Source organism: Lithobates pipiens, unplaced genomic scaffold (genome assembly GCF_037356315.1).
Source record: "Lithobates pipiens isolate NorthernLeopardFrog02 unplaced genomic scaffold, aLitPip1_a1.2 Scaffold_19, whole genome shotgun sequence".
Taxonomy (NCBI): Eukaryota; Metazoa; Chordata; class Amphibia; order Anura; family Ranidae; genus Lithobates; species Lithobates pipiens.
In genome coordinates, this window is record NW_027507764.1 from 103,113,412 (window position 1) to 103,137,510 (window position 24,099).

A 24,099-nucleotide genomic window follows, 5' to 3' on the forward strand; every position below is an offset into this window, starting at 1 on the left:
GAGCGTGTTCCTGAGCTGATTGCAGGTAGATGCCTCCTAAACATGCTGGGTGAGGCAGGGGAGGGAAAAAAGCTCAGTTTCCCCCAGAAATAACAGCTACAGCCTTTTACTTTTTTTTTTTTACTTTTACAGGGCTCTGTGCTCCTCTAGGGTGGACTGCACTTCAGATTAATTGGCTACTTTCCTAGATAACATTGCCCTCAATACCCTTGACCCTGCAATGGTGAGGGACTGGAGCCTGCTATCACCCTGGAGGAGATACAGATCGCTCTTTTGCAACTCCAGGCTGGAAGGACTCCCAGGATGGATGGCCTCCAGACTGAATTCTGTTCCCATTATGAGAAGCTGCTTGCCCCTAGACTGGTTTCTCTTTTTGACCAATTTTTCTCCCTAGGTGTTCTATGTCTGAGGCGGTGGTGGTGATGGTGCTCAAACTGGGTAAGGACTCTGAGGACTGCTCCTCCTATAGGCCGATATCCCTCATAAATGTCAATGCCAAGATTTTGGCTAAGATCCTGGCTAATTGGCTGTCGGGGGTATTAGAGGAGCTAATCCATGTTGATCAAACTGGGTTTATGCCCAGAAAGGGCACTGACATCAACCTCCGTCGCCTCTTTTTCAACCTCTCAGTACCCCATACTACCAGTAGACATAGGGTTGGTGCCTCCCTGGACGCCGAAAAGGCATTCGACTCGGTCGAGTGGAACATAGATTCCGTTTGGCCCAGGTTTCTCCAGTGGTTGCGTATGTTATATAGTGCAAACAAAGCCCGAATTCGGGCTAACGTATCAGCATCTCTCCCACTGCAGAGAGGCATGCGTCAGGGATGCCCCCTGTCCTCTGCCCTTTTTGCCCTAACCCTTGGCTATATTAATTCGAAAGCTCTGACTGGGTCAGAGGATTGAGGGTGGGACCCCTGAGGGAAAAAAATCTCACTATATGCCGACAACGCACTGTTATTTCTTCAGGATGCCGACGAGTCTCTAAAGGATATCTTTAATGAATTTGGTAGGTTCTCAGGCATTCAAATGAACTGTGCTAAGTCCACACTCTTTCCCCCTAAGATCCCCAAGCTAGAGAGGCTGCTGTAAACATGCCATTACTCTGGGCTGATCAGTTTTGGTATCTGGGTGTCCAGGTTCGGTGGTAATGTGTCACTGTCAGAAACCATGAAAGAGACTGAGACAGAAGTACAATCAAATCACACTTGTTTATTAATAAAAATAAAAATGTAAATAGAAAAAAGCGTAGTCAAGCATAGCCAGAGTCCTGTAGCCAGATCAGGTAGTCAGCCAGTTCAAAGTTCTTTAACCAGATCGGGTAATCAGCCAGGCCAGAAGTCAGGGATCCAAGGAGAGAAACCGCAAGCAGGATAAGAAGCCAGGTGGGATGTCAGCAAACCAGTCTTGAAACAAACAGCAGGAGATGGTTTCCTGTGATGTGACCAACGCGAAGGCAAATTAAAAAGTGAGCAGGAAGGCTTTAAATAGGCAGGTCAGACGAGCACCCTCGGGAACAGCTGGTAACTGTGGAAAGAGAAGAGAGCTGGCAATTATCCGACAGCTGAGCGGCCAGCCCAGAGGAGCAAGGGCTAAGCCAGCCCTGACAGTACCCCCCCCCCCCATGACCCCTCTCCCTCGGAGGGCCACCGGGCTTGAGGGGAAACCATCTATGGAACTCGTGGAGGTGAACAGGGGCATGTACGTCAGAGGATGAAACCCAGGAGCGTTCCTCTGGACCGTACTCCTTCCAATGCACCAGGTACTGTATGCGCCCATGGAACCTATGGGAGTCAACAATGGATTGTACCTCACACTCATCATGGTTCTCAACCAGAATAGTGTGAGGACATGGCACTGAGGTGGTAAATCGGTTACAGACCAACGGTTTCAATAAGGAGACATGAAACACATTAGAGATGCGCATACTAGGAGGAAGGTCCAACGCGTAAGCTACTGGGTTAATCCTGCGAAGGATACGGAATGGCCCAGTATACCGAGGTGCAAACTTCAGTGAGGGAACAAAGCTGGAGGTTGCGAGATGACAGCCAGACCCTGTCCCCAACCTGGTAGGAAGGCGCAGGCAGGCGTCTGCGGTCAGCATGGAGTCTGTACCTATCATTAGCATGACGCAAAGCCTCCTGGACTTGTAGCCATGTGGAACGAAGACCACGGAGATGCTCCTCTAACGCAGGAATACTCTGCGGAACAAACGAGTCAGGCAACATGGAAGGTTGGAAACCATAATTCGCCATAAATGGAGACAATCGGGAGGCAGAATCCAAGGCACAGTTGTGAGCAAACTCTGCCCATGGTAATAGGTCAGACCAGTTATTATGATGGTCAGAAATAAAGCAACGTAGGAATTGCTCCAAGGACTGATTGGCTCATTCTGAGGCCCCATTAGACTGTGGGTGATACGCAGAAGAGAACGCAAGCTGGATTCCCAACTGTGCAGAAAAGGCTCGCCAGAACCGGGAGACAAACTGACTGCCCCTGTCCGAGACAATCACCTTGGGTAGCCCATGTAAGTGAAAGATCTCCCGAGCAAAAATGGAAGCCAGTTCCTTAGAGGTGGGCAACTTCTTAAGTGGAATACAATGACACATCTTTGAGAACCGGTCAACTACCATAAGGATAACAGTGTTGCCTTGGGAGTTGGGCAATTCCACAATGAAATCCATAGACAGGTGAGTCCAGGGCCTCTCTCCATTGGGTATGGGTTGTAGGAGGCCCACTGGAAGGTGTCGTGGAGTCTTACTCTGAGCACACACGGAACAGGCAGCTACGAAGGCAGTAACATCAGCCCGTAGACTAGGCCACCAGAATTGTTGGGAGATGGCCCAAATGAGTTGATTCTTCCCAGGATGGCCAGCTGCCTTGGGAGAATGGTAAGTCTGGAGCACTGCAGTATGGAGACTCTCTGGGACAAAGCAGCGGTCACAAGGTTTATCAGGATGATCATGGACCTGAGCAGCAAGAATTTTGTCACCCAAAGGAGAAGTAAGACTGGTGCGAACCATAGCCAAGATATGATCAGGAGGAATCATAGGAACCGGGACCGACTCCGACTTGGAAGTGGAGTAAAATTGTTGTGACAAGGCATCAGCCCTTACATTCTTAGTACCGGGTAAGAATGAGACAATGTAATTAAAGCTTGACAAGAAAAGAGCCCATCGCGCCCTTCTGGGAGAGAGTCGCTTAGCCACAGACAAGAATGTAAGATTCTTATGGTCAGTAAGAATAAGAACGGGCACAGTGGTATCTTCAAGGAGATGTCTCCATTCTTTCAGGGCTAAAATGATCGCCAACAGCTCTCTGTCACCAATCTCATAATTGCACTCAGCAGGTGAAAATTTCTTGGAAAAGTAGCCACATGGATGCATAGCGCTCTCAGAGTTAGGACGTTGAGACAGAAGGGTGCACACTCCCGTCTCAGAAGCATCAACTTCTAGGATAAAAGGCAACGTAGAATCAGGATGTGCTAACACAGGAGCAGAAACAAAGGCAGCCTTGGAGTCTCAAAGGCCTTAAAGAGGAAGTAAACCCTGATGAGTTTACTTCCTCTTTCATTCCCTGCAAAGGCAAAGCATAATGGACTACTATGCATCGCATAGTAGTCCATTATGTGTCACTTACCTGACACAGGAGCCAGCGAAGTCACCGCTGTCCCCTGTAGTCCGGCGCATCCATGTTGTCGGTGGGGTCTCGCAGCTCCGCCGCATGCGCACGGGAGCCGGCACGCGCGGCAGCTCCGTTCTTGAAAATGCGCGCCGCTGTCTACGGCGCATGCGCCGTAGACAGCGGTGCCTGTCTTCGGGCAAATATCTCCTAAACCGTATAGGTTTAGGAGATATTTCTTGGACCTACAGGTAAGCCTTAATCTAGGCTTACCTGTAGGTCAAAGTGTGTTGTAAGGGTTTACAACCACTTTAATGGACTCCGGAGACCAACTCTGTGGGTTACCGTCCTTTCTGGTCATATCAGTCAGAGGCTTGACCAGAGACGAGAAGTTATGAATAAACTTCCGATAGTAGTTGGCAAAGCCCAGGAAACGCTGCAGAGGACGTAAACCCGCAGGTCGATGCCACTGTAGGACTGCCGACAGTTTCTCTGGGTCCCTCGAAAAACCAGCAGTGGAAATGACATAGCCCAGGAATGTAATCTGTTCACGATGGAACTCGCACTTCTCCAGTTTACAATAGAGATTGTTCTCTCTTAGATTCTGAAGTACACGACAGACATTGTGCGGTGGCTCTCCAGGGACCTGGAAAATCGTTTTAACGCCAACGCTATGGGTGGCACAGTGTGAAAGGGGTGTTTCTTTTTGTGGGTCCATTTTGATTCCTTCGGTGGATATATCAAGTCTCAAAAACTGTAGGATTTTTTTTCTCAAAGTCGCACTTTTCCTTAGCGTAAAGTCCGTGTTCCCTGAGAGTTGCAAGTACTTTCTTTTCATGGGTTCAGTGGGGTTCCAATGTGGCAGAAAAAATGAGGATGCCATCTAGATAATGACAACGTTGTCAAGGAATTCTCAAAAGATTTAGTTTACCAGGTGTTGGAAAGTAGCTGGAACGTTGCATAGTCCGAATGGCATAACAAGGTATTCAAAATGACCAAACTGATCTGAAAGCAGTCTTTCACTTATCTCCCTCTCAGAATCGAACAAGATTGTAAGCTCCATGTGGATCCAGCTTAGTAAAGATCCGAGAAGTTTGGAATTCCTGGAAGAGTTCCGGGACAAGAGGGAGCGGGTAACGATTTTTAATGATGATCTTATTAAGATCTCTATAATCCACACAAGGTCTGAGAGTAACATCTTTCTTCTCAACAAAGAATATACCAGCTCCAGCTGGGGAAGAAGGGCGGATGAACCATTTTTCAAGATTTTCATTGATATATTCTCGTAAGGCCTCCAACTCGATTTCTGAGAGGGAATATCCGGCAAAACAGAACCTTAGTTCCAGGTAGCAGTTCGATTGGACAGTCATAAGCTCGTTGGGGTGTAAGATTGTTGGCTTTTCTCTTATCAAAAATGTCCATAAACTCTTGGTAAGCCGTGGGGACATTCTGATGAGTATTTGGTATTGACTGAACAGTCGAACAATTGTCCCAGTTGCTGGGAGCTGGGACAAAGCAATGCTGTAAACAATAGACAGAGGAAAAGGATATTTCTTTCTTGATCCAATTTATTTGAGGATTATGGACCTGTAGCCACGGAAGTCCCAGAATGATGGGGAACATGGGTGAGCATATAACATCAAAACAGATGAACTCTTGGTGACCAGAATCTGTGATGGTGAGGATGGGTCTGGTTTCCTGAGTAACGGGTCCAGAACAGGGTAAGGAACCATTGGCTAAATGGACTTGAAAGCTTCCCTTCTTGCCCTGGAGGGGGATACAGTGTCTTTTGGCCAGGGAGAAGTCCAAGAAGCAGCTGCATGCCCCTGAATCAATGATAGCTAAAAGCCAGACCTCCTCTTCCGCCACCTGTAGGGAGACAGGGAGGATAAGGTGAGAAGAGAAAGAACCAACAACCTGAAAGTTCATAGGAAGTGGTTCGTGCGACTTACTAGGCCTCACAGGACAGTTACATAGAAAGTGGCTCCTCCGCATTATAGACAAAGATTGGCCTGTCAACAGCATTGATTCTCATCAGGCATGAGTGGACCAGAACCAACTGTATAGGTTCACCTTCTGAGACAGGAGTGGAAGAAGAACCAGGCAGAGGAGAAGGAACAAGTGGAATCCGGGGTAACATCCAAGTAGGAAGAGAGGTTTGAAAGCATTCAGACCCCCTGCTCCAGCAGGCGCCTGTCAAGTTTTATGGCAAGTTGAATTAGACCTTCTAGGGTGGCATGTGTCTCGACTCGGGCCAGTTAGTCTTTGAGAGTTTCTGAGAGGCCTTGTCAGCATTTGGTATTTGAGAGCAGCCTCGTTCCATCCAGTATCAGCAGACCATCTTCCAAAGTCAACGGTATAATCTTCTACCGGGCGTTTACACTGAAGCAAGGTATGCAAGGTAGGCTTTGGCTGTTGCTGAGTGCTGTGGATCATCATAGAGCTGTGCCATTGCTTCGAAAAAGGTGTTTATAGAGTTCAATACAGGGCTCTTTTGTTCAAGCAAGTTATGGACCCATGCTTGGGGTTCCTTGGATAGCAGGGAGATGATGAACTCCACTTTCATAGACACAGAGTGTCTGGGCTGGAGGACTAGATACAACGAGCAAGCATTTTTGAAGGCTCTGAATTTCTTCAGATTCCCCAGGAAGCGTTCAGGTGTAGGAACACTTGGGTCAGGAGCTGTCAATGTTACTGTGGAAGTTGAGCTTGCCCGGTCATGTGGGGAAGAAGAGGATGCTGTATTGCAAGATGATGGACCTGAATCTACAGGAGCAGGTGAGACCGTCAGGTGCTACAGACAACCCTCTAGCTGAAAGTAGCCTTCCTGGAGTCTCTGTACTGCCTGAGTGAGGGCGGTGACCTGCTGGCACAGAGCCTTGAGTGGGGAGCCAACTCTGTCAGCCTCTGACATGTCTGGATTGTACTGTCAGGTACCTTTTTCGAGGCCAAGATGCTAAGAGAGGCTCCCCTTGTGGCTAAGCGCAGCATACCCCTGATGGTGGTACAGGAGGTATAGGGCTCAAAGAAGCACAGGTTGCCAACAGGTTGGGAAGGCTTGAGATGGTGATCACTTGGAGACTTTGCTTGAGAAGACAAGGAGTATTCCGGACACTTAGTAAAAGCCTGGCTGAGGGTAGAACACAGGAGAGTAGACTGGAGGCTGTGGTGAGCGCAGTTGAGGGTCAATCACAGGTAAGTGATAAGCAAAGACCGTGAGCCAAGCCAGGGGTCAAACACTGGTAATCAGGCAGGTGCAATATAGCAAAAGTCTGTGAGCCAAGCCAGGGGTCAAACACTGGAGAGGAGATCAGACCAGGTCAGGAGGCAAGCCGAGGTCACAACAGGAATCACTTGGAAATATAACACAGGTTCGGGAAGAGCTAAAGACAATCCAGCAACTTGGGTCAGCAGAGGCAGCCTTTTATAGGCCAGCAGGGGGGAACCATGCATCCGTCACATGATGTGACTATGGCGCCCATTTCTTCTATTGGCAAGATTGCCAATACTTCCACGGGCTATTAGCCACTATTTCTCTGACACCTACGCAAAGTACAATACAGACTTGTCATTATCTGGGGGAGGGCACCTCCAGTATACCTCATGGGGGAGGACACCTCCAATATACCTCCTGGAGGAGGAGGACACCTCCAATATACCTCATGGAGGAGGAGGACACCTCCAATATACCTCATGGAGGAGGAGGACACCTCCAATATACCTCATGGAGGAGGAGGACACCTCCAATATACCTCATGGGGGAGGACACCTCCAAAATACTCATGGGGGAGGCCACCTCCAATATACCTCATAGGGGAGGACACCTCCAATATACTCATGGGGGAGGCCACCTCCAATATACCTCATGGGGGAGGACACCTCCAATATACTTCATGGGGGAGAAGGACACCTCCAATATATCTCATGGGGGGAGGACACCTCCGATAAACCTCATGGGCAGAGGACACCTCCGATATACCTCATGGGGGAGGACATCCTCTGGGACTGTGACATCATAATGGGCGGGGGCATCACCCGGCGATGTCCCTATATAAGTCGCTGCACGCCGTGTCCCTGTCATTGTGGCCAGAGACAGCGACAAGCCAACAGCTCAAGAAGAGAAGAACAGAAGGCGGCGAAGACAGCGGCGATAGAAGACCGGGCCACCGCTTGTAAAATAGCTAGAAGGCGCGGAGGCCCGGCAAGAAGAACCGAAGAGGGGGAGACGACCCCCAAAGTCGGAAGACGACCCCCGGATGGTAGCAAAGAAGAAAGCCGGGCTCCTCCGCTAGTAAAAGAGCAGAAGATAGTGGAGGAGTCCGGAGAGAAGACCCCCCAAGACAGAAGAAGACCCCTGGAGTTGTGCAATAAACTTTTTTTTTAACCCTTGTGTGTTGTGTTTTATTTACATTTTATTCACAGGTGAATGGGTAGGGGTACAATGTACCTCATACTCATTCACATAAGGTGGGGGGCCGGTATCCGGGGTCCCTTATTAAAGGGGGCTCCCGGATTCCCATAAGCCCCCCGCCCGCAGACCCCAACAACCAACGGCCAGGGTTGTCGGGAAGAGGCCCTTGTCCTCATCAACATGGGGACAAGATGCTTTGGGGTGGGGGGCCCCACGGCCCCCCCCCCGATGTTGAGGGCACATGGCCTGGTACGGCTCGGGGGGGGGGGGGGCGCTCGCTCGTCCCCACCCCCTTTCCTGACCGGGTAGCGTGCTTGGATAAGGGTCTGATATAGACCTAGGGGGGACCCCCCTGCTGTTTTTTTTGGTGTAGGGCTTCCCCTTTAAGTCCCTACTAGGTGACGGGGCCAGCGACGTGTCAATCTCGCCGCTGACATTGACTTCCTTCGCTAGTCCCAGCTACCTGGAGCCGCGCTCAAAATGAACGGACTTTCGTCCGTGTGTGGGCAAGTCCGTTCATTTCAAAAGTACGGCAGATAGTCCGGTGGAAAAGTCCCGTGTGTGGGTAGGTCCGCTCGTTCGGACAGTCCAGCAGACTTTATGGTGGCTTGTCCGCCAGACTAAGTCCGCTGGATAGTCTGATCGTGTGTACGCGGCATTAGTGTCAAAGTAAATATTGAAGAACTTTCTTACTTTGACTGCATCAAGAGAATAGCCATTCGCAACTGGATGTTCACTCAGGTTGGACAGTCCCTCTTTCACAAGGCCTAGCAGCCAACAAGGTGCTTACTCTACTCTGCCACAGATGTTGTTGTAGAACATACAAGGATAAGTCTCTGCCACAGACGTTGTTGTAGAACACGTAGGAAAACTAAACTTGTAGAACACTCGTGTGATACCTGGATCTTTCAGCCAGCTTGGCGATATCCACGAGATCGGATTCTCTTGGGTACTTCAGCTCCTCCAGGCTCTTGCTAAGAAACCAACCCGTACGTGGCCTTCTTCTGAAGAGTCCTCCCCTGGATAGCGTGAAGTCACTGGGTCTCTCCCAAACCGGAGACGGCACCCAACCACCTCAGAATCCTCCTTTAGTTTCCTTGCCTCAGGCTAGCCAGCCCCGAGACAAGAAGATCGGGGGGATCCGCACCCCAGGCCATAGCCTTCCTGGGGGCTGGGAAGGAGGACCAGGACCATGAAGTCAGTACATCCTTCTGGACCGGAACCACGTGACAACCGCATGTTAAATACCCTCTCCCAGAAAGCACAGAAAGAGCGCCACGCCCACTGGGCAGGCTCCAAGAGAGAGTAACTTAAGCACCCAACCAGACCATAGTTCCATGCCTGCCAGAAGAGACAGTGCCCCTGTGGCCAGGTTGAACATCTCATAGTCCAGTCAGACTGATGCTAAAGTCCAAATTTAGAAAATTGTAACCAAACCAAACTGTAGTTCAGGTGTAACCTTACATTTGAAAAACACATAGCGTGTGCTCTTCAGGAGCCTCATGGGGGAGGACATCTCCAATATACCTCATGGGAGAGAAGGACACCTCCAATATACCTCAAAGGGGGGGGGGGACACCACCAATATACCTCATGGGAGAGAAGGACACCTCCAATATACCTCATGGGGGGAGGAAACCTCCAATATACCTCATGGGGGAGGAGAACACCACCAATATACCTCATGGGGGAGGACACCTCCAATATATCTCAAGGGGGGGGGACACCTTCAATATACCTCAAAGGGGGAGGACACCTCCATTATACCTCATGGGGGGAGGAAACCTCCATTATACCTCATGGGGGGAGGAAACCTCCATTATACCTCATGGGGGGAGGAAACCTCCATTATACCTTATGGGGGGGAGGACATCTCCAATATACCTGATGGGGGAGAAGGACACCTCCAATATACCTGATGGGGGAGAAGGACACCTCCAATATACCTGATGGGGGAGAAGGACACCTCCAATATACCTCAAGGGGGGGGGACACCTTCAATATATCTCAAAGGGGGGGGACACCTCCAATATACCTCAAGGGGGGGGGGACACCACCAATATACCTCATGGGGGAAGGAAACCTCCAATATACCTCTTGGGGGAGGAGGACACCTCCAATATACCTCAAAGGGAGGGAGGACACCTCCAATATACCTCATGAGGGGAGAACACCTTCAACATACCTCATGGGGGGAGAACACCTCCAATATACCTCATGAGGAAGAAGGACACCTCCACTATACCTCATGGCTGACCATCACTCGTATTATCCCGCCCACCCCCAGAACATGGGGACACTTAGAGACAGGAAGCTCCACCGCCCTCGACCTCTCCGGTGACGTCACTGGTCTGAGCCCAGAACACAGCAAAACATCTATGAAAGGAAAATATGGGCGGGGCAAGGGGCTCATGGACAGGAGACGGAGGGCGGCCGCGGACATTTTTAACGGTGTCAGTTTACTAAAGCGAGACACAGCAGATAAGAAGAGCGGAGCCCGCACGCACCAGCTCCTCCCCCCGAATCATCTGTTGCTAGGAGGGCAGGCACAGCACAGAGAGGTTCCCTGCCGCAGCTAGACACCGCCCACTCAGCGCCGCCGGACTTCCCCGTGACGTCAGCGGCGGTTCCCTGCGTCAGGCGCACTGCGCTCCAGCCCTCTGCGTTCCCGACCCCCCTGAATACGGCCAATAGGTGGAGACAGCGGAGGCGGGACTTCCGGCGGGCACAGGAAGTGAGACTGTCTCGTTTTTTCCATCCTCCACCTCTTCACTGGATAGAGAAATTGTGTTACCTGCGGGTGTTCGGCCGCCTGACCAGCTCTGTCCCGGACACCCGAGCACTGAGGTACCGTACACTGGGCACTCCCTGACTCAGACCCGCCGGTACATCGCGTTGTGTACTGTCTAATAACTGAGCGGCCCGTCACACGGAGCGTCCCTCCTCTCCCGCCCTCCCCGCCTGACAGCCGCCACCACTCCGCTGAGCCCGGGAGAGAGAGAGACCGAGAGGGGAGGCCGGAGAGTAAGAACAGGGCCGGAACTGGAGCCCAGCACGGGCAGGTGAGAGGCCCAACACCACACTGACTTATGTCCCCCACCCCGTGCTGTACCCACTGCACCCCTCCCCCCTGTACTATACCCACTGCACCCCCTCCCCCCTGTACTATACCCACTGCACCCCCTCCCCCCTGTACTATACCCAGTGGCTCCTCCCCGTGTACTATACCCACTGCACCCCTCCCCCTGTACTATACCTAGTTGCTCCTCCCCCCCTGTACTATACCTAGTTGCTCCTCCCCCCCTGTACTATACCTAGTTGCTCCTCCCCCCCTGTACTATACCTAGTTGCTCCTCCCCCCCTGTACTATACCCAGTGCACCCCCGGTGCTTTGCCCTCCGCCCCCCCCCCTGTATTTTGTACCTAAGCAACAGCACCCCACATTTCCTGTATTACTCTGCACATGTAATAACTCACATTGGCATCCTAATTTCTCTCTTAAGCTATAGATGAAGTTTTCTTTCCTGCAATCCATGCTTGTGCGACTGCCCCCTGTACTGCACCCGCTGCACTAAATCATTTGACTTCTCCATCAACACAGTCAATGCTGATGGCTCAAATACCCCCCCTCCTCCCTTTGCTATTGTGTAATGCCAGCAGTGAACCTTCCCTGCCAGCAGAACACAATGATTACTGCTGGCAGCTAAAACTGCCGGCAGTGATCGCATGCAAAAAATCTAGAGGCAGGTCATACTGAAAATCAGTCGATGGATTGGCTTTAGTACAACCAGCTTGCCCAGAGATGGATTGCATCTTGGCCGGTTCATATTGAATTGGCTGCGATTCGATCCATCTATGGCTAACTTTATCCTCCATAGAACCCACATCAGCTGCATCTTATTTCCTTATGTCATCACTCACAACAACCCCAGCTTTCATTTCTTATTCTCCTTATCCTCGCCATCCTCCTGTCTGATAATTCTCGTTCCATCAGTTACAAACTATTGTCCCTTACCATTGCTCTCTTGGCTTATCCCACTTGTATTTTTACCTATATTCCCCTTACTATCCACGCTTCCCCCTTTTATTTCCCATATCATTCACATCAGCCCCTTATTTCCTGTATTATCTTCCTCGTTACCACTATCTTCCACATTTTATTTTTCAGATCATCCACATCTTCTCATATATTCTAAACACTTTTTTCATTCATACGTTTGTCTTGTTCACTGATATTTCCCCGTACTAAGCCATTTCAGTATCTGGTTCTCGTAGACATGTACACCACCCTGTTTGTGTCAGCTTTGATCTTGTTCATTGTATTAATCATTATGTATAAGACCTACAGTGACTTCTGATGGTGTCTCTTGTGAATATAGTTGTGTGGGTTTTTTTTTTTTTTTTGCTGTTCACATGGCCTGCACTCTGCTTAGCTTGTTTTTGTTCACCATCAGCACCCCTGGGTGTTATATTGGTCTACTCCCCTATTCACACCACTTGCCATTTATCTTTATTTGTGTGTTCTACCGTTTCACACATCTGCACCACCACTGTAAGTTAGTAACAGATCATCAACGTACTGGGTATTGTAGACAGCCTTTAGAATTCTCTCTGTGCTTGATTCATGCACCTAGCAGTTTTGTACTAGGTGGGCAGAGCCTGATGGGGAACTGAGACTAGTTTGCTATTAGGTCCGCTTTACCTTTTTGGCAGTGAGTGGTTCCATAGCCACTGTTCAGTCCATTAGCTGTTTGAAATCTGCACACCGTCATTTACTGTCAGTCAAAAGTAAAGTGGACCTGATGCGGAACTTTACTTTCTGTTCTTTATCGGGCTCTTCCCTCCCAGTGATGTCATTTGCATCCACCATTTACATTTAGCTTTTGGCTGTAAATCTCCCAACTAAATGGGTCCAGGGAGACAGTACTATACACGAAGCTGTCACAGACATGATAGCTTCCCAGCACAGGTGATGCCTGCTCAAAACTGGTGCAAATGCTTGCCTGAATTAAACGCAGGTAGTTCTTTAGGGAGCAACTGCCAAAAAGTGAGGTTAGGGCTATTTTGTATCCTCTTCACTACACTTTAACTTTTTTAGATTGGGGCCTAAAAATAGGCTGGTTCAGGACACAAACAGCAAGAACCCTTAAGCATTCATCATGGGTCTTAGGCTGTCAAGGTCTGATGAATTTGATGCTGCTGGCTAGTGAGGGAGTAAGCTGGGGAAAGGTAATATATGCTAATATAGGGTTACTGTAATTGTCCAGACCCAAAGCATACTGTAAAAATAGGAAGAGATAACACAGCCGTTGCACAGCTCACCTGGCCCAAGTGGTCAGAACGTAAAAGCGGCCTCAGCTCGATTCATCCAGACGAAGACTCCAACATGTTTCACACCGCCCTCGGGGCTTAATCGTGGGCTCAATCCCCCGCTGAGCAAGCAGTCGATCAACCGGACAAGCCTGTGTGAAAGGAACCTTAGGCTGGCCATACATATTCAGCTTTCTTGTACAATTTTCTTTTAGATTTACCAAAAATTTTACAAGATCAACACTAAACTGCATTTTAAAGCAGAGGTCCACCCTAAAGTGGACCTTCCGCTCATTGGAACCCTCCCCCCCCTCCGGCGCCACAATTGGCACCTTTCAGGGGGGGGGGGGGGGTGCAGGTACCTGTACAGTACAGGTATCTGCACCCACTTCCGGCGTAGATTCTGCAGAAGGTACGCCCCTTTCCGCAGAATCGACGCCCCATTCCGAAGGTCCCCCGCTGCCTGCTGGGAAACACACGGATCCCAGAGACAGCGGGGACCATCCTTATTGCGCAGCGCGACTCGCGCATGCGCAGTAGGGAACCCGGAAATGAAGCCGAAAAGGCTCCACTTCCTGATTCTCATACCCAAGATGGCGGCGGCAGCACTCGAGAGACGATCGAGAGATCGGCTTCGGGTGCCGACATCGCGGGCGCGCTGGGTGGGTAAGTGTTATTATTTTAAAAGTCAGCAGCTGCAGTATTTGTAGCTGCTGGCTTTTAAAAAAAAAAAAAAAAAACGGCGTACTCCCGGCAGGCTCCCGCTTTAAATTGATTTCAATTAGGCAGGGCCTTGCTAGTAAGGTAAATCTAAAGAAAATTATACAGAAAATTGTATAATGTATGGCCAGGCCTAGGTGGCTAAGTTGAGTTGAGATTAATCAGAAAGGTTAAAGAGGAAGTAAACACTGATGGATTTACTTCCTCTTTGATTCCCTGCAAAGGTAAAGCATAATGGACTACTATGCATCGCATAGTAGTCCATTATGTGTCGCTTACCTGACACAGGAGTCAGCGATGTCACCACTGTTCCCTGTAGTCCGGCGCATCCATCTTCTCGGTGGGTCTCGCTGCTCTGCCGCTGTCATTCGGCGAAGCCGCGATGACGTCACTCCCGCGCATGCGCACGGGAGCCGCCACGCGCGGCATATTCACCGTTGCCAGTGCCGCGCTCAGGGCGCCTGCGTGTCGCTCGAAGACAGCGGTGCCCGTCTTGCGTCAAATATCTCCTAAACCGCGTAGGTTTAGGAGATATTTCTTGGACCTACAGGCAAGCCTTAATCTAGGCTTACCTGTAGGTCAAAGTGTGTTGTAAGGGTTTACAACCACTTTAATATTTAGGTGTGTACTTTTTCCCTTCTGGACCAAATCATGTTGGATGGTCTGCTAAAGCCACTGACCTTGTAGTTACTCCGATTTTCTTATTACCATTCATCCTGTTTTAATTTTTTTTTTTTTTTTTTTTTTTCCACCACATGCGCTATCTTTACCGTTAATGATGTCTACCTTTATTTGCACCACTTTAGTAATAGATATTATTGCTTTTATCGCTGAGGCCCCTTACTCAATATTGAGCTGTTAACACAATGTATGGTAATCCCGTGTGGTGCCCATCACAATGCATCTACCTCTACCCACTTGCCTTGCTCTGTGCTGCTAAAAAGCTGCATGCCCTTTTTTGCTGTGTTAGGTGGACCATTAAAATTATTGTGGTCCTTACTGTAATGCAGTTCAACAGAGTGAATGGGACTTTACCCCTGGTTCACACTGGTGCGATTTGTCATGTTGCATTACATGTGACTCCACATTTTTGGTAATGGAGCCATTCAGGTCACCAGACTCGTGTTGCAGAAACTTTGAAAAACATTCCTGCACTACTTTTTTTTCCATTTGCATTGGCTTCTGTTAAATGAAATCAGAAGTACAAATTGCTTTAATCTGCGGCTTTGAAATTGTGCTAAAGTAGTGCAATTTCAAAGCTGCACCCCCCCCCCCCCCATAAACACCATTAACATGTTCCATTCTATACTATCTCCGTTATGCTTACAAATGCACTTACGATTGACCAATCGGTTGGTATATTTTTCACATTCAGTGTATTAATGCTGATTAACAAATTACAGGTATTGCTTTTCACAAAGAATGCTTTCATCAGCTTTTCTTTTAAAAATGCCAATGCCATCTTCAGATTTTACCCATGGGGGAAAGCATCTGCTTCCTAGACTGCGGTTCCTGCTCAGATGGGATAATCGTGTATATTTTGGTGTCTGTGCAGTTCTTGACTGTTTTATCAAATGTCTGACATGGCTCAGCCCCCTTCTGCAGACTCACCTTTTGACCTGCTACAAAGTTGCAGTGTTATAACTGGGGAGAGGAGGCAGAATGTTTCCTGCAGACTCGTGACGCCATATCAGCCTAGGCAAGCACTTGATGGGAGTCTGAACACTGTTTGAATAATGAAACTTACAATTTTTCTGAGAAATGATACAGTTGTTCTTTTGAGACATGTTAGGAATCTATTCATGGTAACTTGTTCCATTACTGAATAGTTGAGTTTGAAGGGCACTTGTACTGAGAGTAAATGGACTGTCCCTGCTAAACTCGCATTAAACGTATATTTTGTAAATGCTAGCTGCCTGAATATGATGCATTTAATTTTAAAGTGGTTGTATACCTGTTTTTTACCTACAGGTAAGTCTATTATAAAGGCTTACCTGTAGGTAAAATACATATCTCCTAAACCTGTACTGTTTAGAAGATATTCACTTTGCATGCAGCTGCTGAAGTCAGCGGTGCATGCGCTGTGAAGGTCATGCTGCTGGACCTTGCCAGAAAGAAGACTTCCGTGCTGGGGCTGAGTGGCCGGAGCTGCGAACCCAGAAGAGGGAAACGTGCCAGCTCCCTCTCCAGTGACCGGGATCAGATGCTGATGCCTCGTTCTAAGGAAAGTGATGAGCTAGTTTGCGGTGCATACTAGCTCATTATGCCTTTTTTTTGCTTTACAGGTTTTCTAAACCAAAACTATTTTTTTTTCGTGTGTGTGTATTCAACCGATTTAACTGGCATTTTAAAAAGTCCTTTCTGCCAAGAAAACAAGCCTTACTGTCCATGAGCATACCAGGTCCCTCTACATCTATACTGTTTCCTGTAATAATGAAAGAGGGATTCCACCAAAAAAAAATATTAAATACTACAGCTGCTGACTTTTAATAAATGGACACTCACCTGTCACGGGTTCCAGCGATGCCGAGGCCGATCGATCTCTCGGCTGCTGCCGTCACCATTCTAGGTGAGGGAATCAGGAAGTGAAGCGAATCGGCTTCACTTCCCGGTTCTCTACTGTGCATGCGCGAGTCGCGCAGCGCAATAGGAATTCTCTGCGCTGTCACTGCGACCCTTGTGTGTCCCAGCAGACAGCGTGGCAGGACAGGAAATGACATAGACTCCCACGGGAGTCTATGCCCAGAAGTGGGTGTAAATACCTGTCTTTGACAGGTATCTCCACCCCCCTCCCCCCTGTAAGGTGCCAATTGTGACACCGGAGGGGGGGGGGTTCCGATCAGCGGAAGTTCCACTTTAGGGTGGAACCCCGCTTGAAGGACTCTGCTAAGGAAACTAGGGGGGGGGGGAGGTGTGTTCATCTCTATAAAACAATTAATTTCATCAGCTTGAGCATTGGACATGAAATTTATTTTCTTTGCGGGTAGAACTTTTTTAGCTCTCTTCTAAAATGCCAGTATGCATGTCTGTTCTGGCTTCATCTGAGATTTGAAATTTCCAAGCCAGGGAAAGCCAGACAACTAGCATTTTCAGAAGGTCCTTAAAGTGGAGTTTCCATAAAAAAAAAAAAAAAAAATTATATAAAAGTCAGCAGTTACAAATACTGCAGCTGCTGACTTTTAATAATCAGACACTTACCTGTTTCAGGGTCCAGCGATGCGGGGGTGATCGAAGCCCCGCCTGTCCCCCCTCCACTTGGCACCGACATTGCAACTGTGGGCACCCGGCTGTGGCATCACAGCCGGGCACCCACTGCACATGCGTGAGCGGCGCCGCGATTGACCGCTCAGTCATCTGGGACCTGTCACGTGCCCCCGATGACTGACAGGAGGGAGCAAAGCTGAGCCCTTCCTGTGCCGAGGGGAAGTGATGTCACCAGCCCAGGCACTGAAGGAGGCAGACTACGGGGACCCCCTAGCAACAGGCATTTAGAGGTGAGTTAAAAATAAAAAATAAATTCCAATTTTTTTTTTTTTTTTTTCTGTGCAACACCACTTTAATGACCACCTCCATGAGACTGACAATTACAGTAACCCTATATTAGCATTCATTCCCCTTTTTCCTGAAACATATTCTCAATGCAATTTCTTTCTCTATCACTTTTATTCCTCTGAGCATGATCAAATTATTCTCAGATTTTCTTACATGTTGGGTTTCACTTGTTACAAACTTTTGTACTTGTCAGTAAACCACATTATAAAAAAAATTACTATCAATAAATGCTGTATTACATGCGGTTCATACTCGTTCCTAACACATCTGAGCAGCCTGTGTGACTAAAGAGCAATGATGGTGAACCTTGGAACTACATTTCCCATGATGCTCAAGCACTCTGCAGTGTGTTTGAGCATCATGGGAAATGGTTCCAAAACATCTGGGGTGCACATAATGTTATTGCAAAAAATAATAAATATTTGTTTATAAATATACATTTGTATGACAATTTAACCACTTGCCAACCTGGCTAGTTCTGGGACGCAGTCATAGGACAGCGTACCGTGATCGTGCACTGCTGATTAGATTGAGCTAAAGAGCCAATCAGCGGCTCTTTACCATGTGATCTGGTGTGTCCTTTTACAACAAAGATCAGCTGTGATTGAAGGTGATTTATTGGCACTGCTTTCCTCATGCTGACAGCATGAGAAGAGAGCCGATAACCGGCTTCTTTAAAAGGGACAGTGCTGATTATCGGTGCAGTCCCAACAGTGCCTATCAGTGCAGATTCATTAGTGCACGTCAGTGAAGGATAAAAATTACCGGTTTGCAAAGTTATATAACAAACTATGAAATGTTTTGATTTTATTTTTCAAAATTTTTGGGTACTCGTTAAAGTGTTGCATGAGCAAGATTTGTCATTCAAAATGCGACAACACTGAAATCTGAAAATTGGCCTGGGCAGGAAGGGGGTAAAAGTGCTTAGTAGGCAAGTTGTTAAAACCGTTTAATGATATAAATATTTATTTTTACTTTATATCAGAAGGCTGATTTTCTCTAGTCATCTGACCAGGACAGTAATAGAGAGAGGCTCCACCTCCAGAGGCAGGAAACACAACATTCAGATTCATGAAGAGTGGCTTCCTTCCCTCTCCCCCCCCATCTGTGTTTCCACAGGAGGAGGCTAGATGGGAGCTCTCCTTCCCCTGAGTCTAGGGGTTGCCTAAGGAAGAGAGGGAAGAAAGTCTGCAAGTACCTGGATAAGGATGGCAGGCATCTGAGTCCCCCGGTCAGGCTGCGAAGGAGCTGATACTGGCATTCTCCAGGAAGTCCCAGGGAGGGCTGGCGTTCCCCGCACAGGGCTCACAGTGGTCTGCTGGCCAGATACTATGGTATCCCACCGTAAGTCCACCGGGCGGTGGGTGTAGGCCTGGAGTTCCGGCCTGTGGAATGCAGGAGGAGGGCTGGGACTTCCGGCACACTACTTCCGGTTCCGGGTCATGTGGCTAGTGTGGACGCTGTATCCATGGCGATCTAGTTAAAAAAAACGCCAGCCACAGGACGGTCCTGATCCACAGTACGATGCTCCAGCAAGGAACAAAGGACAGCATGGATCTAGCTGAACCAGGTGACAATGGTGCCGGCCCAGCTCTGGTGGGTGGGACACTGTGGTGCCTTAGACCTCCAGGGAGGGGTTGGGGGTGTCATCTCAATGTTGGCACCCACCCCCCCCCCTTTTTTTTTTTTTTTTTTTTTGAGATGGGATCCAGGCTAAAGAGTCATGTGAATCCCATCAGCGGCTGCTGGGGGTGCACATAGGGATTGGTGAAGGTATACACCCACTGATTGGCTAAGGTTTTCTGACAGCAGCTTGTCTTTGGTTTTTCTTTTCCTTTGCCTCCCTTCTCTTCTCTCAGCCCAGAGAACCTGAGAGGTCAGGGGGGAATAAGGTGTTTGTCATGTACAAACAAATTTAGAGAAGGGTGGAACAAGCCCCCTTGTAAACCATGTATTGATAAATTGGTTTACAAGGAGGCAACGAGGCATGCAAAGAATTGATTTCTGGCATTCAGAAAGAAATGAAGGCCATAAAGTCAATGCTGTCAAACCTTGAAACCCCCCACCCCGTTTCAGCCCCAGAGGAGGGTGACGAATCGAGGAGAGGAATCGGATCCTTTGGATGAGCTAAGTGAGATGGCATCATCCAAAGATTTTCCGAGACAAGGGACAAGTTCACCCAGATACAGGCTCTCGCTTGATGAGGTGGATGCCTTTATTGGGGGTGATCTACGAAATGCTAGATATCAAAAGAGCAGGCCTCCTTGTCCCTACATGACCAGATGTATTGGACCCTGAAAGAAGGCCAAAACAGGGTATTTCTAAAAAAAAAAATTTCCCCTAAAAGTCTATAGGGGATTCTGCCTGTATTTGGAACAAAGTACCTAAAGTGGACGCAGCCTTTTCCCAGTGTGCAAAAATCAACGAACCTCACCTCTGAAGACATGGGTGTCCTTGGGGAACCTGTGGACAAGAAGATGGAGGTACCACTGAAAAGGTCATGGGAAGTAGCCATGACCAATTTAAAACCAGCAATGGCTACAACAATAGTGGCTCGTAATTTGGAGTTCTGGCTGGACCATTTACAAGGCCGTTTGGTAAGTGGGACCTCCAGGAAGGAAATTCTTGATTCCCTTCCCATGCTGCACACGGCAGCAGGTTATATGGCAGACGCGTCTGTAGAGTTGGTCAAGCTACTGGCAAAGACCGCTGCCCTAGTAAATTCCGCTCGCGGGGCTTTATGGTTAAAATCCTGGTCAGAGGACCCGGCCTCTAAAGTAAGGCTGTGTGGCATCCCATTTGAAGGAGACCTCTTGTTTGCGCAAGATCTAGAAAAAGTTCTAGACCGTACTGCCGACAAGAAACAGGCTTTTCCTAAGAAAAGTAAGAGCCCCGGGTAAACGTATTTTTTTTTTTCGTCTCCAAAGACCAGGGCTGTCACAGGGACAGACCCCTAAAGGGTCAACCTCTAAAACAATGGGGAAGCAGAAAGGTGTCCTTTTTTTCTTTTCTTAGGAAAACCACCAAATCCCAGTGACTTGGTTCCTGTGAGAGGGAGATTGGGGCAGTTCCTCCCACAAGGGGAAAAGACTACCCCAAATGCTTTTATACTGAAGATAATCAGTGAAGGCCATCAAATCCAGTTCAAGGGCACTCTGCCCGCAAGGACGTTCGTAACCATGCCTCCCAGGGATCCTCAGAGGACAGCTTTCTTGTCAAAAATTGGCGACTTGCTAGACCAGCGCGTTATTATTCTAGTGCTACAGCGAGAAATAAACCATGGTTTCTACTCTCACATTTTTTTGTAGTAAGGAAACATTGGGCAAATTCCACCTAATGGTGAGCTTGAAGTCACTGAACAATTGGGTGACCTACAAAAAATTTCAGATCAAAACAATCTTTACATTGAAGTCAATTCTTCACCCGGGTTGCTTCATGGCCCCACCCTTGATCTGAGGGATGCCTATTTACATGTCCCGATCCACAAAGAGTCTCACATTTTTGAGGGTGGGGAAAGCAGGTCCAAAATTTTCAATTCAGGTCCTGTCCTCATCCCCCAGGATTTTTACAAAAATCCTGGCGGAGGCACTGGCCACCTTGACTGAAAGGAATATTGGAAATCCCATACTTAGACAACTTTTTTTTTTTTTTCACCCTTTAATTGCAAGGAGATCTGCAGGTGGCCATTTCTTTTCTGGAAAAGCTGGGTGGTTGATAAACGGGGAGAAGTCGAACCTAACCCAGGCACAGGTCTTAAAGTACTTGGGGTTCTTGGAGAAAGCAGAAACGGTGAAGATGACCGCAGCCTTTTTCAGAATTATTTGTCAGTTTCCATCTGTTTAGCTATGTGGGGTCTGGGTCTCCTGGCAGCAACAATCCCTGCAGTACAATGGGCAAGGGCCCATTTCTGGTGCCTCTAGAGTCTAGACCAGGCATGTCCAAAGTCCGGCCCGCGGGCCAATCGCGGCCCGCATTCGGGTTTCGGACGGCCCGTCTGGTCATGTTCCCATATATATCTTTTGTGGCCCCCAACGAATCCCCGATCGCCGGGGGCCACAAAAGATAGATGTGCTGGCTGCCATGGAGGGGGCGGAACGAGTGCCTTGGATACAGGACAGCGTCCTGTGTAAAAGGAAGTCCCGTCCTGCGCTGCCATTGGACAACCGTTTTGTCCATCACAGGAGGCGGGACTTTCAATTAAAGAGGCCGTCGATGGAAACAGGAGTTTCTCCTGTATGTCTGTCGGCGCTCATCCCGCCCCCCTCCCTGTCTCCTCCAAGGCTGCAGAGGACATGAATCAGGCTGCACTGATGGTAATGGTGAGTCTGCATTCATGAAAATGTGTGGGCTGCATTCATGAAAATGTGTGGGCTGCATTCATGAAAATGTGTGGGCTGCATTCATGAAAATGTGTGGGCTGCATTCATGAAAATGTGTGGGCTGCATTCATGGCAATATGGGGGCTGCATTCATGGCAATATGGGGGCTGCATTCATGGCAATATGGGGGCTGCATTCATGGCAATATGGGGGCTGCATTCATGGCAATGTGTGGCAATATGGGGGCTGCATTCATGGCAATATGGGGGCTGCATTCATGGCAATGTGGGGACTGGCAATGTGGGGGCTGCATTCCTGGCAATGTGGGGGCTGCATTCCTGGCAATGTGGGGGCTGCATTCATTGGGGGCTGTATTCATGGCAATACGCTGGGGGCTGCATTCATGGCAATACGCTGGGGGCTGCATTCATGGCAATACGCTGGGGGCTGCAGATGGGCACTGACCCTTATTTTGCTTCACATGTCTTTAAAATGTAAGATTTTTTTATTTTTATTTTTTTCCTGAGACTTCCTTTTTAAAGTTAAGGTGCGTGGTATAAGCCGATTAAATACAGTATATCCAAATAACACACCCGAGCTCATCTGTTCACCACACACAGCACAAAGGCAAGATAATTCTTGTTGGGCCGTGTATTAGTGCTCGGATGAACACACTTAGATCGAATTTTAATGGTTTAAAGAATGTCAGACAAAATGGTCGGCCCTCGAGCATGTTCACTTCATCAAATCTGGCCCTCTTTGAAAAAAGTTTGGACACCCCTGGTCTAGACCAATATCCTGAACAGCTGGGACGAAGTGCAGGAATCGCTGGAAACAACCTTCCACCTATCTCCAAAGACCAAGAGGTCTCTGGTGGTGGAGGGACAAAGAGAACCTTGTGCAGGGTCTATTATGGCCTCTTCTGGTGTCTGTCCGCTTCACCATGGACGCCAGTGCCTGTGGCTGGGGGGCCCACGGGTGGGCCAAGAGTAGCCCAAGGGCGCTGGGAGAAAGCAGAGTCCCAAAGATCAGCCAACTGGAGTGAGTTTCAAGCGATCTGGGAAGCGCTAAGGGCATTTACCAGAGATCTGAAAAGTCACCACGTACAAGTCCTCTCGGACAGTGTGGTAGCAGTCTTTTTTTTTTTTTTTTTTATTTTTTTTTTTTAAACCAACAAGGGGGAACATGGTGTCCGTCCTTAATCAGACTAGTGAGCGCCATCTTTTCTTGGGCTGAGAGCAACCAGAAGCTTTAAACCAAACTGGCGACCACTGAAAATGAAATGCTTACAGTGGTAGTAAACTCTCTACTAAACTTGTTTAGAGATATTGAGAGTGCATGCAGTCGATGACCTCATCGCTGCATGCTCTCTGGAAGTCCAGTTTGCAGTGCCGGCCTGGCAGTGTACATAGATTTGCAAAACAATGAGATAAAGGAATATTCCTGAACTTTGTTTTATCTCATAACATGCACTGCATTGATGCATTTCACAGTAATCTCAGCTTGCAGAGCTTGGATCCATTGAATGAGTTTACCAAAAATGTAAATATTGCAGAATATACAACATCATGCTACATAACTAAGCTCCACTTCATGCTGCATAAACTAATTTATTTATCTGTCTTTAAAAGAAAACTATCTTTTAGATAGATTTTTACTCCTTTTTTTGTTAAAAAAAAAAAAAAAGCTGTGGTTGAAGCGTTCGTGTGCGGGTCGGTACCCCCGTGAGTCCGGTAACGAGTCCTGCGGACTCGATTGCCACGGGCATACCCGCGATCGTCTCACGGGGCGGCTGAGCGAGGAAATTCCGTTGTAAACAGCATTTCCCCGTTCTGCCTAGCAACTTTTGACGCTGATCTCTGCTCCATGTGATTGGAGCAGAGATCAGTGTTCACTAATTTTAAGCCCAGCCCCCAACAGTTAGTAACACACTCCTTGGAACACTTAACCCCTACACTGCCACCTACTGGTTAACCTCTTCACTGCCAGTGTCATTTACAGGAATCACTCCATTTATATAGCAGTGATCACTGTATAAATGGCAATGGTCCCAAAAATGTGTTAAAAATGTTCGATGTGTCCACCATAATGTTGCAGTCACAATAAAAATTGCTGATCGCTGCCATTACTAGTAAAAAAAAAAAAAAAAAATTAATAAAAATGCCAT

At 48.3% G+C, this 24,099-nt stretch overlaps 1 protein-coding gene and 1 long non-coding RNA gene across 2 annotated transcripts in view; one reads left to right on the top strand and one right to left on the bottom strand.

Moving 5' to 3' along the window:
- Window positions 1-1,191: 1,191 nt before the first annotated feature.
- On the bottom strand, window positions 1,192-10,632 carry LOC143996198 (uncharacterized). The gene is made up of 2 exons (XR_013277515.1): window positions 10,217-10,632; window positions 1,192-1,526 (listed from the first exon to the last, which is right to left on the bottom strand). It is a non-coding gene; the product is annotated as an uncharacterized LOC143996198 (long non-coding RNA).
- An 87-nt stretch (window positions 10,633-10,719) lies between these two features.
- The window catches only part of LARP4B (La ribonucleoprotein 4B), a 182,641-nt gene continuing 169,261 nt past the window's right edge, over window positions 10,720-24,099 (top strand). Inside the window, exon 1 of the mRNA XM_077491124.1 lies at window positions 10,720-11,093. The gene's annotated coding sequence lies outside the window, so the exon portion shown is untranslated. The remainder of the gene's footprint in view (window positions 11,094-24,099) is intronic.